Source organism: Zonotrichia leucophrys, chromosome Z, assembly GCF_028769735.1.
Source record: "Zonotrichia leucophrys gambelii isolate GWCS_2022_RI chromosome Z, RI_Zleu_2.0, whole genome shotgun sequence".
NCBI lineage: Eukaryota > Metazoa > Chordata > Aves > Passeriformes > Passerellidae > Zonotrichia > Zonotrichia leucophrys.
Genome location: NC_088200.1, coordinates 1,086,577 through 1,102,653, shown reverse-complemented (window position 1 = coordinate 1,102,653; position 16,077 = coordinate 1,086,577). Strand labels below are relative to the sequence as shown.

The following is a 16,077-nucleotide window of genomic DNA, read 5'->3' as shown; positions in this document are numbered from 1 at the left end:
AAAAGAAGAAAGAAATATTTTAAGTCTTTTGCACAAATAAGGAATATGTACACCCTGAGTTAGCCACCAGTAAAGCTTTAGATCACCTCCTTGAAAAATTACTAAGATGCAGGAATCAGGCACATAGGAATATATCAGAAAGATTTCCTTTCAACAAACTTTCAACTATAACGTGTTTGGTCAAGAAAGGTAGAAGTTTTTGTGCTATTCCTTCAGTCATCATCTCACTTGTATTTTAATAAATTATACTCAGCAAGAACACTGCTTCACAGTTGTATCAGTGACAAGGCTGCTAGCAGTGGGGAAAACTACAAGAATAGAATTCACAATTTTAATGGGCGTGCCAAGCTGACAACTATTCAGAAGTATGTTTTCAAACTGAACACGCACAGATAGAAAATTATTACTTCTGTAAAGATGCAGCTAATTCCTGTGTGCCACCAACGATCTACAGCTTTAAAGTTCCTGCCTTAACAGCTCTTATCATGCTGTTATCAAGTAAGCAAAGGTACTACTGACATGAATCTCCTGACCTCTGTGAAATAACACGGTTCCTTCCAGGCAACTACTTCAACGGGAAAGAGTCATAAAATGAACACATCAGAAACACAACTGCCTTTTGATGGAACACTGCAGAAGCTGGCACTCCAAAACCTCTTATTATATGTGTTGTACTTGATCTGCGTGAGGAATGAGAAGTTTTAAAATCTTCATGCTGCTTCTCATTTTTATAAAGAATTTAATTAGCTAAGAAACCAACACAACCCTATCAACTACGTGCCAGGTATAATCCCAAGCACTTCACATCTTTCCAGGGCATCAACTTCAATAAACTTCTACCTTTTGGGACAAAATAACCGTGACTGATTGGTTTATAAGTTTGCATCAAAAAAGGCATCGCCATCAAGATAAAAGTGTTGTGCAACATTAACTGCAACCTAAATACTCATTCCTGAGCTGGCACAAGACATTAAGAACAGGCACAGCTGCATCAGAAGATGTAAACTACTACCCAGCAGCAACTTTTCCCTTGGTTTCTACAAAGATACAGATGCAAAGTATCAGATACAAGATATCAGACACAAGGATCACGACCATACTGATACTCTTAAACTCATCAATTTTGTAAAAGCAATTAAGTCCAGAAAAGACACTTCTAAGAGCAATCAATATTAATAAAGAACTGTGTAAATATGAAGAAAGCTTACTGGAAAGAAACAAAAAGCTATAACATTAGCAGCCATCACGGAATTCATATTTGAGATTTAGAGCAGCAGCAAAGTACACAAACATGTCAGAAACAACAAAGGGCCAGCACAGTCATAGAGTAGACTATAAATATAAATATAAAATATTAAAGAGATCTTTAAAATGTGAGATCCTAACAAAAAAAAAAAAATAGAAAAGAAAGAAAATGGTGATTATTTTCTAAATTTTATTTGTAGGAGACTCTACAGGCAGGGACACCTTGTACTGGACCAGGTTGCTCCAAGCCCCGTCCAACCTGAAGTGTTTGCAACATGTTCAACTACTGCAAAAGCCAACAATGATGCTGTTGGCCCTGGACCTATACTTTGACACAAACCCCATCCCTCTAAATGGCTTAAAGGCCCTACATTTAAACCTTTATTTCTTGGAGAAAAAACAAGTCTAGCCTCTGTCTGCTTCAAGTTCCCATTCTGTGCTCATGTTTTCCAGCTTACTTGCTCCAAGACAAACAATCAGTGGTGAAGAGAACCAAGAGGCAGCTGGAGCCCTGCCTTCAAATGCCTCCACCTTCACCTGGAACTCTGAGTTCCCCATGCCAGAGCACCGACAGTGCCCAAAACCCTCAGTCTGTTCTCTTAAAATGAGTCACTGTATTCTCTATTTTCAAGCTACTCTTACAGTTTGCTGCAGCTCCCAAAGCCCCCCACATTTAAACCACCTTCCCAGAAATATGACAGCAACTGGAACAGCTTTCAAGCTAATTCTTGAAAAGGAGTCACGCTTGCTTTCCAGATTTCCTACAGCATGCCAGCACGTTACCATTAAGAAAAAATCCAAAACAAAGAGGGCTTTAACAGCAAGTCTTAGCAAAATTTTATTGTCTGTTTTCAGAGTCAGTGTCAAATCACAGTGCCCAAGAACAAGCCCAGCTCCACAGCCACGCTCCCAAGCAAACACGACAAGCTGTGGAGCTCCTGAGAGCCCTCCAGCCCTAATGCCCAGCTGCCTCCCTCCAAATCGCAGAGAACATTTTTCATTCCACAATCTTCCCCAAAGCGACAGTAAAATAAGGCACTGGCTGATTATTTTCTCCTCTAAATGAAACAAATATCGAGCCATCCAAATATCAAAATAATCCTGCTTGCTTGAGCTTTAAATACCTGACAGTAGTTTGTAGATAAGGAGACTTGGCGAGCTTTGACTTCCACTCACTCAAGAGCCAGCAAATCTTGGAGCAATCAAACAAACATACAGATTTTTTCGTTCTGTTATGACCCAGGTGGTTTCTTTCCTCTCCTAAGTACATTACACTCACTATACCCCTCTGAAATAAAAACCTCAGCAAGTTCTACGGACCCTTCCTGTAGATGACTACACCTACAGACACACAAAGCTAACTCCTTCCATCAGGAACTTGTGTTACCCCAAAGCTTGATGAAGTGCTCTGCAATGACTTCATGACACAGCCTGAGCACCTTCAGCTCCTACAATCTGAACCACAGGCCCTGCTTTACACAAGCAAGACATTTCTGAGGAACTCCAGCCATCAAATGACCCAGGAAACAAGTCTCTCCTTCAGAGTTCATTAATATTCTACTGGAAAAATGACTAAAAACAATTTAAAATAGAAAAAAAAATCAACATTTAATTTCCAGGCATTTTAACAACAGTAACAGATTAACCCCAATGCTTTAACTTAGCAGATTACATGCTAGTCATGATCTCAAACACATTTCCAATTCAACTGCTACTAAATAATATTAAATTAAATGGCAGTCAAATCAAGTATTTCTCTTAGAAATAGCTGCCTTGTGCTAAAAAGATCCCTCAAATAAAACATGTAACCACTTAAATGTCCACACTGCTTTTTATTAAGAGGCACTGCCTCTGTGCCTGCATGCTGGTTAAGACAGTAGAGGTTCAAGTTATTGGATAATATAAAAGGTTCATCAGTACTTGGAACAGATTTACAACAGTATGCTTTAAGCAGTATTTAAAACATTTACTTATTTATTTACAATTTTTCCTTCAATTTCATAACAGCCCCCACTGCACAGAAAGGCTGCACCAGGGGATCCCAAAGAAACTGCAAAAATCAAGGTTAAACAACTTCTGCTTCCTCACATGCTGAAGTGGGACAGCCCCAGTAAACACCAAATCACAGGAAATTCACTCCAGGAAAGTCAGTCCTCACTCTAGCAGTAAATTACCAATGAAATCTGATTTACTTTTCCTTTAAATATGTTAAATAAATAAACAGTTCATTAATATAAGATTTTACAAAAAGTCAATCTACTTATCTGCTCCCCCACCTCCCCCCAACAAAAAAAAAAACACAAAAACCACCAAAACCCAGACACAACTTGCTATCACCTCATTTAGCTTAGCTCAATATTATCACACCCCCAAAGAATCACAGCCTGGCCTGCCAGTGTCATTCTCTATTAAATCCAGCATCTGTTTAGCCCCAGAACTTGGCTCCGTAATGCAGCAGCAGAGGCTTTAGAGCAACACAAGGGAGTTTGTTTTGCACATCAGGACTCATTCCAATCTCAAATTGCTAGGGGTAGGTATAAATCCCAAGTTTACTGTTTGTTCTAGAAGATTTTAGTATTAATTATTAACAAGGCTTACAAGAATATAATTTTTCATCCGAAAGAAAGTTAAAAGCAATTCAGCAGTACACAGATGCCATGTGTGAGCTCCTAAGTGTAACTCAAGGTACAGATGTATACTGTTGAACTTGGGAAAAAATTTGTCATCCTCTACACATCTTCTATTTAAACAAGTTTAGACAAGTAATTAGAGTTCCTTTCAGGATTGTATCTCCTACTGGTATCACAACTTAACTGCTAATGCTGGAATTTTATCTGTCCAGTACAGTCAGCTGCCCCCTTCCAAAATTACACTTGCCATGGTCATCTGGCTTAGTCTGCAGATATTTTGAATAATATAAATTACAGATATCTGTGGGACTTTCTTTTAATTATTGCTTTAAAGTGTAAGAATTTGAGATGGTCATGTACATGATTTTACAATGTCATCTGAGATCTGCCCACTGGATTGAGTCCTTAACACAACTACATGAAAATACTGAAAACATCTTAAAACCTAACAAAAATTTAGTTTCTATACAGAGCAGGACTCTGGTTACCTTTATAGTTTGCAGCTTTATGAACTATGGACACTGTTTTCTTTCCAAGCAAAGGAGCCACAATCACGGTAAAGATGAGAATAGGAGGTGTAATGCTGCTCATTCAGCATTACCAAAGCACTGCACCAAATCACCAAAGGTTTTTGGCTGATTCCTATTTGTATCTAAGAACTGCAGGTTTCAGACCATCTCTCACCCATGAGACATTAAAGCATCCCACAAAATCCTAAGATAAATCTTGCCACAGAGGTGTGAGACTACCGCAATATATTTACACATAATTCTCCATACAACAGAAAACAGTATGTATTGTTCAGCTCCAATATTTGAATTTTACTGTCCACACAATATATTCAAATTCTGACTACTCCTCGTGTTACAGCAATATTTCATAGATAAATAGAATGGTTTGTTTTGGAAGGGACCTTTATAGGCCATCCCATTCCATCCCTTCCATGGGCAGGGACACCTCCCACTGTCCCAGACTGCTCCAAGCCCCATCCAGCCTGGCCTGGGACACTTCCACAGATGGGGCAGCCTCAATTTCTCTGAGCAACTTTGCAGCTTTCCAGATATTTTAAGTGTTTATTACCTGCACTGCTTGGGGAACTCTTTTGGGGAAGTTTTGGTGCTGTTAAAAAGGCTGAAAAAATCCCCCAAAAATGAGATTCTGTCTTTCTACAAGACAAAAAGCAGTTATGCAAATGCTTCATTCATACTCAGAGATCACTCACTAATTTTCACATAAAGAGGTCCCAAACTGTAAGAATTTTAATTTTACCAATTAAATTGGTAAGATTTTGCTAAGCAAAACTAATGATGCAGAAATACCTGGCAATAACAATTCATGCCAATAAAAGAGATCTTCAGGAAAAAAAAAAAAACTTTACAATCCTCAGACTTTAGGAATTCTTGCCATTTTAGATCAGAAAAGAGCATTGAAATAGTGTTTGTTTTTAAAGCATGGTAATGAGTCAGAATATTCCAGCTATAATTTAATGCTTAGCAATCTTCAAACAGTATCAAACCACTATTAAAAATCCACCTTCTCTGATACACCAACTAGCCACAACCCAGCAGCCTGGGAGATTTCAGAGTGGAATAAACACATCCTGCAAGACCAATTAGAAAAGCTTCCTACTGTTTTTAAGTTAATGAGTTACGCGGGAAAGACTGTTTCTGCTCATTTTACACTGATTTGTAATTTTCCTCCCCTTTTCTACTGCCTTTTTGGCAACCTCTCCTTTCACTCCTTCCTTCAGCTGCCTTTACCCACCCCTTTTACTTTTACATGCTGAAACTGTTCAGATACACACCAAATCCCCTCTCCCCCAGAAAAAAAAACACCAAAACCACAAAAACCACAGTTTTATGAGAAGCAGCAGACAGGCAAGCTGCTTTTGTGACAAACACAAATTAAGTGCTCTTTTAGAGAACCTGGCTGACCATGACAGGGTCTATCTTTGCAGCTTGGAGACCAATACCATCTCTCATAGCTTTCTAGATAATCCTCTGTTTCTCCACTACCCACTATTTTTCAGACACTGCCAAGTTTGATGGCTACTGTCAGGGATACAACCCTCTAACCTATTTCTATTTTTGCAGTAGCCCAGCACACTAACTATTCACCAGGTACCAAAACATCTTCCTGTAAAGCTCAGCACAACAGGACAGAAGTATTTTTGGACAGCAGTGAGAAATGCAACAGAATTATGAAGTGGTCCCCACAATGCCTAAGAACAATAACAAGAAAATAAAATAAAATAAAATAAAATAAAATAAAATAAAATAAAATAAAATAAAATAAAATAAAATAAAATAAAATAAAATAAAATATCTTAAGGTCTTTAGGCAGCTCTCAACATAAATTATCTGACTTGTTCACTGTTTACTCAGCTGGATGAACAAACACAGCATCTCTTTCGGTTCTCCTGCTCTGCTCAAGTGCCTTCCCCTTCCACAATAAGGACCTGAATCGAGCAGCGGCGCAGTGGCATCAGAATGGTCCTTCTGGGTTCCACTGAAGCCTGAAGAGACTTGCACACAGCAGAAGTGATCAATCTCAACAGATTTACTGCAGGCAAAGAAGGCCCCTCACAGGGAAGGCAAGCAGCTGAAAAAACGAGTGACGATGCTGCGTTTTCTGCTCCAGTTCCTTTTCCACAACATTTTCGTGGGAGTCAGTCATCAATAAAAGCCTAATTCTGAAGAGCACAATCTGCTCCCTTCATGTCCCACCTACGGTACAGTTGTTCTGCTCACAACTGAAGAAGGGATTTTTCAAACCCTTCATGGTGAGGCAGAGTATTTCAAGCAGAAGAATTCCGATGTGAGTGAGCCCGGATGTTGTGGTGCTTCCCCAAACTGCTCAACAAGGGATGACTATTGTCTTTGACAGCTCACCCTACACAGTTTGTCACATTTTAATAAATGCTCTGAAAGGAGATGACAGGAAAATGAAAAGCTAAATTCTATAAATGAGACTGAGATGTACTGATTGTGTTTCTCAGTGCCATCTCAGAAAACTAACATGTTTTCATACACTCTATAATCTCTAAACTCCAGGTTACTGGTGATCTACTCTGCTAATTTCTGATCACCAAATCTAATAATTTTAATAAGCAGATGCCCACTTACTAATCTCAAAATACCTTACTTCAAGTGAACAACTAGTCACCTTCAAAGCTGCGTCCTGAACTGGAACTACTGACTCACAGGAGGACAAAAACAAGGAGGACAACCTTGCTCAAGATGCTTTTCCCTACAGTTGTAAGAGATCAAAAATTATTTACACAAAAATGCCACTCCAACCTTTCACCTCACAACAGAAACTTCTGATACAGAGTGCTCTAAAAAATATTAAAAAGTTACGTGATAGCCTTGAACACCAATAAGCAAATACAAGCTTGTGGCAAACTAGACTCCAAAATTATCATATTTCCACCCAACATGTATTGGCCTTTCCATTAGCACATACCCATTGGTGACACAGCCAATCTAAATGAAGCTTTTTGTCCTCTATTCCCTCAGTCACCATGCTCTGGCAGGGCAGGGCAGGGCAGCAGGTACATGTCAAACCTCTTGAGGAAGCTTTTGCTGAATCCTGCATGTGAAATGCCTTTCTCTCAAGGTATTTCACAAGTTCAGAGAGATCCTGTTCAACTTTTACAGGTAAATAAGCATTTAGGCATTTAAGGACTTCTTTGTCCAAGTTATAAAAAAGCAATTTATGCAACAAATCATATCTCTAGTCCATTAATACAAAATCCCACAAGATCAATTAAGGAGTCCTCAATTTTGTTCATTTTTAGTGAAGGCAATTACACACCTATGCTAAAACATTATACTTGTGGCCAAATCTCTCTGAAGGTTCAAAAGCCTCTCTAACTATAAAATTTATCATGAGTTAACAAAATTTAAAGCAACAAAAACTGTAAAGATCACTTTTCTGTTGAAATTCCTACGTAACAAGTTATGAAATAAATCTGAGAGCAGAATGACAGCATCAGTTTTATAAAAACATCCTGTCACAGAGGGGAGGAGAGGCGGTGTGCAGGCAATTATGAAAAAATTTAATCATGAAGGAAGGTACCTCTATCCTTACTCTTACAATTCCAACACCCTAAGAAAAGGTCAGCACTCAAATACAGCTAGTGTTTTTTGGAGTACATGCAGAAAAAAATTCTTTAATCCAATTAGTAAACACTGTCAGAAGGGAAGAAGGCTGGGTCAGGCACACCTTGTAATTTCTGTGTAAAACACCTGTTACAAAACTATTACAGGTAAATAATACATTTTTCAAAAGTTTCAAGAAATGAAAATTCAAATACTATCTCCACTCTCTGCAGTGGGCAGGTATTTCTGTAAAGGCTTTGTTTGCTCTCACCAGTGAGATTCCTGCTGCCAGCCAGGACAGGTGTGCTGGAACTATAAAATGAGAACAACAAACTGAACTTTAAACAAGTATACCAAAGGGATATGGAGCTTAAAAATAAAGACAAATCAAGAATGAGCACAACCCATACTGAGACCTGCCTTCACAGATTAGGAACAGACAGCACATCAGAACCAACATTGCTGGTTTGACATTCTCTACTTCCAGAGGCCAAAAAGAGACTTTTATTACCACAAATACAGCAATGGTTTTCAAAAACAGTTTTACACCAACTCCCTGATAATCTATGACGGATTATGGTGTTGGAAATTTGGTTCAATATGAGAAGGCTTTGATGACTTTGTCCCTTTCCTCTATTTATTAAAAAAAAAACCACTCAGCACCTCAAAAATCAATTTATAGTAATTGTTTCTAATTGAAATGGAAGGCGGGTTGGATATGACACAAGTCAGGCTAAACGTAGCCTGATTTAATAAATCAAGTGGCATCAATATGGAAGGGATGCTAAGATTACTGCTGCACACAAGTATTTCATCCCTACTTCACTATCAGACGTAAGTAACACCTGCCTAAAAGCCACAGTAATGTTTCAAAAAGATAATTCAAGCACCATTTAAGCTTCAAACAGATGCTCAGATGTTCATTAAAAGGCCTGCATTTGTTTCAATACTGGTATATTTTGGTATATGTAAAAGTTTATCCAACTATTTTGGTATCTGTGCTCTTCCACAGTTTGGGCATTAACCCTATTTTTGCAACAGGATTATTTGGCTCAGCTTTTGAAGTTTCTCACAGCTGAAGACCTAACTACAACATAAAAAAGCCTGTTATGCAGAAAGACAAATCTGCTCTGTATGAGTAATAATTTTATACTATATTACAATCATAATTTATATTAAAATATTATATTAATATGTTATATAAAATATATCACCTATCTTCAGGATCCACTGCAAATTCAGTTACACTGGTCACAGTGTGGGATTACTTCAAGGTGATACAGACTTTCCACTCTATAGAATACACTTCAAAAAATACAGTTAAAATCATTAATCATCTACTGTGGCAGCAGTTCAGCAGCCACCAAACAGGATTTCTTACTTTTAGTGACTTTTGTCAGTCATCGGCATGTCAAAAACATCTTACGGTCTTAAAAACACAGCATGTCAGAAAATGCCAGAGGGCAGGGACAGATTTTGGCCCATTGGGAATGAGGAATTGCTGGCTGGGAGGGTGGGCAGGCCCTGGCCCAGGGTGCCCAGAGCAGCTGTGGCTGCCCCTGGATCCCTGGCAGTGTCCCAGGCCAGGCTGGATGGGGCTGGGAGCAGCCTGGGACAGTGGGAGCTCTCCCTGCCATGGCAGGGGTGGCACTGGATGACCCTTAATGTCCTTTCCCACCCAAACCAGTCTGGGATTCTATGATCTCTGAATCTTCCTCTTAATCTGTTAAAATCACTGGAAGGAAGCACCTGATCCATCTGAGTTTAGCAGTAATTTGCTACAATTATTTTTTTTTACTGATTTAGCAGGAAATATGAGGGATTAGAAGCTCTGCTAGCAAAACATCAGCAGGGGACTGTCAGAGGAGGAGCTGAGGATGCTCCAGCCAGGTGACAGTGCTGAGCTGGGTCCAGCATTCCCCGGGCTGTCCACGGGCCTCCGCTGATGCAGCAGCAGTGGAAAGAGAAAATAGCCCATGGAAACGACAGCAGGAGGCCTCCCAAGCTCCTGGCACTCTAAGGAGAAATGGCAATTTTCTAGCCGGCCCAGCTGGAGCATCCAGAACGTTTTTCAGTTGGGAATTGACACAATGTGGGATTACACAACCTTGTGTTGGGACACGGGACCCAACCACCCGGGAGCCTCCTTCCACTCCCCTGCACTCCAAAAGTGATCCACGATGGAAATATCACCAGCTTCCTTACTTCTGCAAACACCTACAATGATTAAAACTGCAGCCCAGCACGTTATCCCTCAGCACAGGCAAGGGAAAAAATTAGATAATGCCCCACAAACTCTCTACGCCCAGCACAGATTAAAAAGAATAAATAAACAAACAAACAGTGCTTGGCGTGAAGGCATATGAGGTAATACAAAGCCCGGCAGCTCAGGTGAGATACCAATCTCAATTTTAAACCTCACTTTTGATAAATATTATCATTCATAAGTATAAAAACAATGTGGTAGGAGTGAGGAGGCAGAGTGAGCCGCAGGAGATCTGAGATGCTGCAGAAGCATAGAAAAGCCTCCGTCAAGAACAGGATGGAAAATAAATCAATTTATCATCTAGCCATGAACAACAAATATCATTAAGAGCGCATAAGAAAAAACGGGTACAAATCTCTGGCTTTCCAGTCCCGGGTGCATTTAAAGGGACACAGGGACATCCCAGGGACCCTGAGGGATCACAGGATCCCTGTAAGGGAACAGTCACGGTCTGGGTAAAGGGACACAGGCACATTCTGGGAACCCTGGCAGGGATCCCTGGATCCCTAAGGGACACAAGGACATCCAGGGGACCCAGTGCGGGATTGGTTCCTGGATCCCGAAGGGACACAGGTACAACCCAGGAACCCTGCGAGGGATCCCGGGAGATGCCCCAGCCCGGGCGGGGACACGGCGGGTGCCGGTGCCCCGGCAACTCTCCTCAGCGCCGGTGTCGAATTACGCAAGGCATCTCTCCGTCTATCGCGACACAGGCCCGCGCCACGAGGGGACGGTGACGTCGGGGCAACCGGGGGCTCTCGGGGGCCGCCTTCGGAGTCGGCGGCCGCCGGGTCCACCCGTCGCCCTTGCCCCTCGAAGGCACCGCCGAGGCCGCGCTTACCGTCCGTGCCCTGAGCCCGAGGTCGGTGGCGGGGTCGGTACCGGGGTGCCTCGGCCCGCGCCGCTCCCGGGTCCCCTCACGGCCCCTCACGGTCCCCGCCCGCCTCCACGTCGCCGGCGCTGCCCCGCTGCGCGTGCGCGAGGCCCGCGCGGGGCGGCACGCGGGGCACCACGGGAGTTGTAGTTCTTGACGGGCGGGGCGTCCATGACACGTCCCGTGTCGGCCCTGAGCTGATCCCCCAGCGTGGGCAGCAGGGCAGGGGGGATCCTGCCCCTGTGCCCCTAGGCTCCAGTGAGAGCCCACCTGCAGAGCTGCCCCAGCCCTGGCTCCAACAGCACAAGGAGCTGGAGCTGCTGCAGCCAGTGCAGAGGAAGCCACAGAGATGCTGCCAGGGCTGGAGCCCCTCTGCTCTGGAGCCAGCCTGGCCCAGCTGGGGCTGCTCAGCTGCACCAGAGAAGCTCCAGGGACACCTGAGAGCCCCTGCCAGGGCCTGCAGGGGCTCCAGGAGAGCTGCACAGCCCCTGGGGACAAGGCAGGCAGGGACAGCACCCAGGCAATGGCTCCCAGGGCCAGAGGGCAGGGACAGATTTTGGCCCATTGGGAATGAGGAATTGCTGGCTGGGAGGGTGGGCAGGCCCTGACCCAGGGTGCCCAGAGCAGCTGTGGCTGCCCCTGGATCCCTGAGAGTGTCCAAGGCTGGGCAGGAGCAACCTGGGACAGTGGAAGGTGTCCCTGCCCATGGGATGAGCTTTGAGGTCCCTTCCATCCCAAACCATTCTGTGATTCATCCTGATTCTCTATTCTGCATCCCATATTTTCAGTGGGACATGAGGTAAGCCCGACGAATGGGACCAGCAGTGAATGTCTGAGGGTGGGCAGATTTACCAGGCCTCATCCAGCCCTTGTGCTGCTTTAACTCATTGTTTCTACAAGGGTAGCCTCCAAAGTGGGGCTTGTGCCATCAGCAGCAGGTTCCAAGGTACCCCTTGGCTCGTTAAAAGGGAAACTCTTCCCAGTGTAGTCCTGAGTTTATTCCCACATTCCACATGGTGCGATGACAGCAAATCCCCAGCCGGGCTGTTCCCCATCCCTGTCCCTGGGCAGTGCATGCCAGCAGCAGGTTTGCAAACAGCACCAGTGGGTGTAGCTCTGAGCAAACACTGCCACGTTACAGCTCCGGGGCTCGGCCCTGCTCACACAGCGCTGGGTGGCAATGGCTGCGCCCACAGAGCCGCGGCCTGGCCAACAGCACCAGCACGGCTGTGAAACACTGTGTGACAAAATGCCAAGGTTTTGTACAGCAACCCCCGTGCCAAAAACAAGCATTGCGGATTATAAACACATCTCTTCACAACATGGCAATTTATGTTTCACTGTCATCCCAAGGACAGGTTGGGCAGGGCTTGGAGCGGCCAGGGATAGTGGAAGGTGTCCTGAAGGTGTGACAGGATGAGTTTCAAGGCCTCATCCAACCCAAACCATTCAGTGAGTCTAAAACAACAGTGAAGTAAAGATACAGCACTATTACCTAAAAGCATTTCTAATACAAAATAATAATGGCAAACATGGCCTTCTAGAGCTTTTCAATTAAATTACTGCAGCCAGGTTCACAGAAAACAGGAATAATGGCAGCCTGTTACAACCAAAATATGATTTGCTTCAGCAAGCATTGCTCTAACTGCACAAAGATAATCCCTTCTTTCAAGTCTTAGGCAGTTTAATGAAACAGTCATTTCTCACTGAAGGAGATTTTAGTAAAACTAAGTGTAAATTAAATTTCTCTTCATTTCCTTCACCTGCAACCTTTGCAGCCACTGTTCTTTCAGCAATAATGTTCTCCATCGTACAGAAAGGAAGGAATGAGCCTGAGGACTGAACCTCTGCAGCATGTCCAACAGCTCCCAGAATTCAGCTGGGACATGATTGCTCCATCTGGGCAATAACAGCATAATGTGCTACTGTCATTAGATCAGAATTTATTTTCAGTTTAGACATTCTCAGCAGCTGATCATGTGCAGTTTAACATGCCAGAATTTCCTTTCCTGTCAGGATCAGGCCATCAAAATAATAAGCAACATAAAATTAATTCATTTTATTTAAGAATTTTTGGCATATATTTGCATTTTTAAAATGTGTTTTTCAACTAACTTCTTGGCATCCAGCAATTTGTGCAAACCAACACACAGAAGGTACCATTAAGACCTTCTCATTAAGAAAGAAATACTTGAAATTAGTTGATTTGAATAATATTTTTTGAAATACTGAGTTATTGATCTTTCCTCAATAGTATTTAAATAAAGGCAGACGGGTTTAATGCTGAAGAACTTAGGACTAGATTTGCAGTTCTTTGGTCCCCTAAAGATGCCAACTCCGACATTTTCTAAAAGTCTTCAGTGTAAATGGAGCTGCTACTTGGTCTAGGGAATTCTGCTAGATGTCCACGTGCCACCATCAGGTGCCTAAACCTTTTGTAAATCTTGTTTTTAGCGAGTAACAAGCACGTGGGAATTTTCTCAGTTAAATTCAACTCACTTGATCAATATTATTCCGTCACATGAGGATTTCCTTAATTTCTGCCTGCTTGTTTTCCTTAAAGAAGGTTTTGTGCACTCCTTTGCATCCCTGCAGATGATCTTATGCACTCCAGCCCAGACCTGGGCCTTTGCTTTCACTCGATTTTCATTTAACTATTCACAACACAACAGGATTGTTGACCTATTCTTGCAAAAGAATAGGGGCAGAAGAGTTATAACACAAATCTCCCGACAGGAATTCCAGTGAAGTGCCTGGCACAGAAGGTTTTGTGATGTAGATTGCTCCCTTTAGGGTTTAACTGCAGCTCATAAAAGCAGTGGAACACCATTCCAAAGACCATAAATGTGTAATCTTACTTGCATTATCTGCCTGTTTTCGTTTTTGCAGTTTTTTTCAGAAGGCCTGGTGTTTAAATATGGTGCTGGCACACAGCTGGAAGCCTGGTGCTGCAACCTAATTTACTATACACTTTATTTTCTCTTTTATTGTTCAATGCATTTTCTTCTGTAATAATATCATAAATAACTAAGAAAAAGAAATATGCAGACTTCATAAATTGACTGAATACATTTACAAATTAAAGGAGCCCCTGTAAAGCTCTTGCTCTACTTTTAGTTGTGTTCCCAGCTGTTTAGAAGTGGATATACTCTAAAACTACGGCCTGTTTATGAGATGCCCAGCATATTAAAAAGAATGGAAGAGACAATCTCTTCAGCAATGCTCAGGATGTCAGAACACGAATTCTTGTTTAGCTGAAGAGCTGCAGATTGGACTGGGCGTGACTGAGGCAGCTCCAGTGCTGGGGACAGCTCTGGGCCCTCAGCACAAGAGAGACACCGAGGGGCTGGAGCGTGTCCAGGGCAGGGAACGGAGCTGGGAAGGGAATGGAGCCCCAGGAGAGGCTGAGGGAGCTGGGAAGGGGCTGAGCCTGGAGCAAAGGAGGCTCAGGGGGGCCCTTGTGGCTCTGCACAGCTCCTGACAGGAGGGGGGAACAGGGACAGGAGCAGAGGGAACGGCCTCAGGCTGGACATGAGGAGGAATTTCCACATGGAAAGGGAGGTCAGGAATTAGAAGGGGCCGCCCAGGGAGCTGTTGGAATTCCCATCCTGGAGGAGTCCATGGAATGACTGCATGTAGCACTCAGTGCTCTGGGCTGGTGACGAGGTGGGGATTGGTCACCGGTTGGACTCAGGGGTCTGTTCCAACCTAAATGATCCTGGGATTCAGTGATCTAGGAGGAAGCTGCGATACTCTGATCCGATGGGGGGTTATGTTCCAAGGATGAGGCAAGAGCTGATTAAACAGCAATTCCAAACTCAGGTCCGAACAGAGTTTACTGCTTAAGGAAGAGTAACAGCATTAATCAAGGCCTGACACGGAGGTGTCTGTGCCTGAGCTCACTGCAAAGCCATGGCTGTGGCTGCAGGGGCACAGGATCTGTGAATCCTGCAGATCCATTCACACCAGGTCTGACCAAACCAGGCACTGGCAGGAAACAAGGCACCTCACCAAGGGCACCAGGCAAAATTAGATACCAGAGTAATTAATTAACTGCTGAGAGAAATCACGGCCACAAGAATAACACTGGACCACAGTGACAAGTCAGGGACTGCCTGTATAAAAAGTGCATTTTTAGGCCTGCCTGAGAGAGGATTTTAATGGAAATTAAATCATAAAGAACAATTCAAAACTGCTGGAATGGTTTAGTTTTGAATCTTTTAAAGAGCTCTCTGGTCTGACAGACAGGGAAAAGCAGGAATTACCACTTTTATTCCTTACTAAGCACAGGGACACTTAAAACGCTTCACGGCTGAGATGCAGCTCAGCAGCAGAACCTATCTTGCCAGGAAGAGGCAAAGTCTGCCCAGCTCATTTTATCATGAACTCAGTTATTTTAGGGCCTCCTTCTGCCTGGGGCCTGTCTCCAGGTTTTCAAAGATTTTTGTCACCACTTGAAGTGTTTATAGCTCTGAACACTAAGAATTCTGTGATTCTGTGCAATAATTGCATGAAGCAACTTATTTTTAAGTAAAATCCCGGTTTATTATAATGAAAATTCCACAAACATGGTAAAGAGGTTTTAGTTGGATGTTGAATTTTTTTTTAAAGCCAGAACTTTGCCATTATAAATCACTACCACAGAACATAAAGCAACATTCTCTTGCATCATGCCTCAGGAAAAAAAAAAGGCATAATATTTCAAGGAAAATAATTAAGGAAAGTATCACATCAAGACTTTCTGCTTTTAGTAAGCCAAGTAAATTTCCTATGCAGCCTAACTCCTCTAGCTCATCCATAGATTTGACATGAAAAATCTAAATTCTCCATAGATAAATTATGAGCTTTTGTTGTCACAATGCAGTCCACAGTTCTTCACCAAGAACAGAGATAAAGCCTTTAAGGTGAAAGTCTCAAGTACTGCACTAGCACTTAGTGACATCAAGATGCTAAGATACA

General features: G+C 42.8%; 1 protein-coding gene across 2 annotated transcripts in view; it reads right to left on the bottom strand.

Annotated features, from left to right (window-relative positions):
• Nucleotides 1–11,204, bottom strand: part of DYM (dymeclin) — a 211,258-nt gene extending 200,054 nt beyond the window's left edge. For both annotated transcript variants that reach the window (XM_064736044.1, XM_064736045.1), the window contains exon 1: nt 11,086–11,204. The gene's annotated coding sequence lies outside the window, so the exon portion shown is untranslated. The remainder of the gene's footprint in view (nt 1–11,085) is intronic.
• Between the last annotated feature and the right edge of the window lie 4,873 nt (nt 11,205–16,077).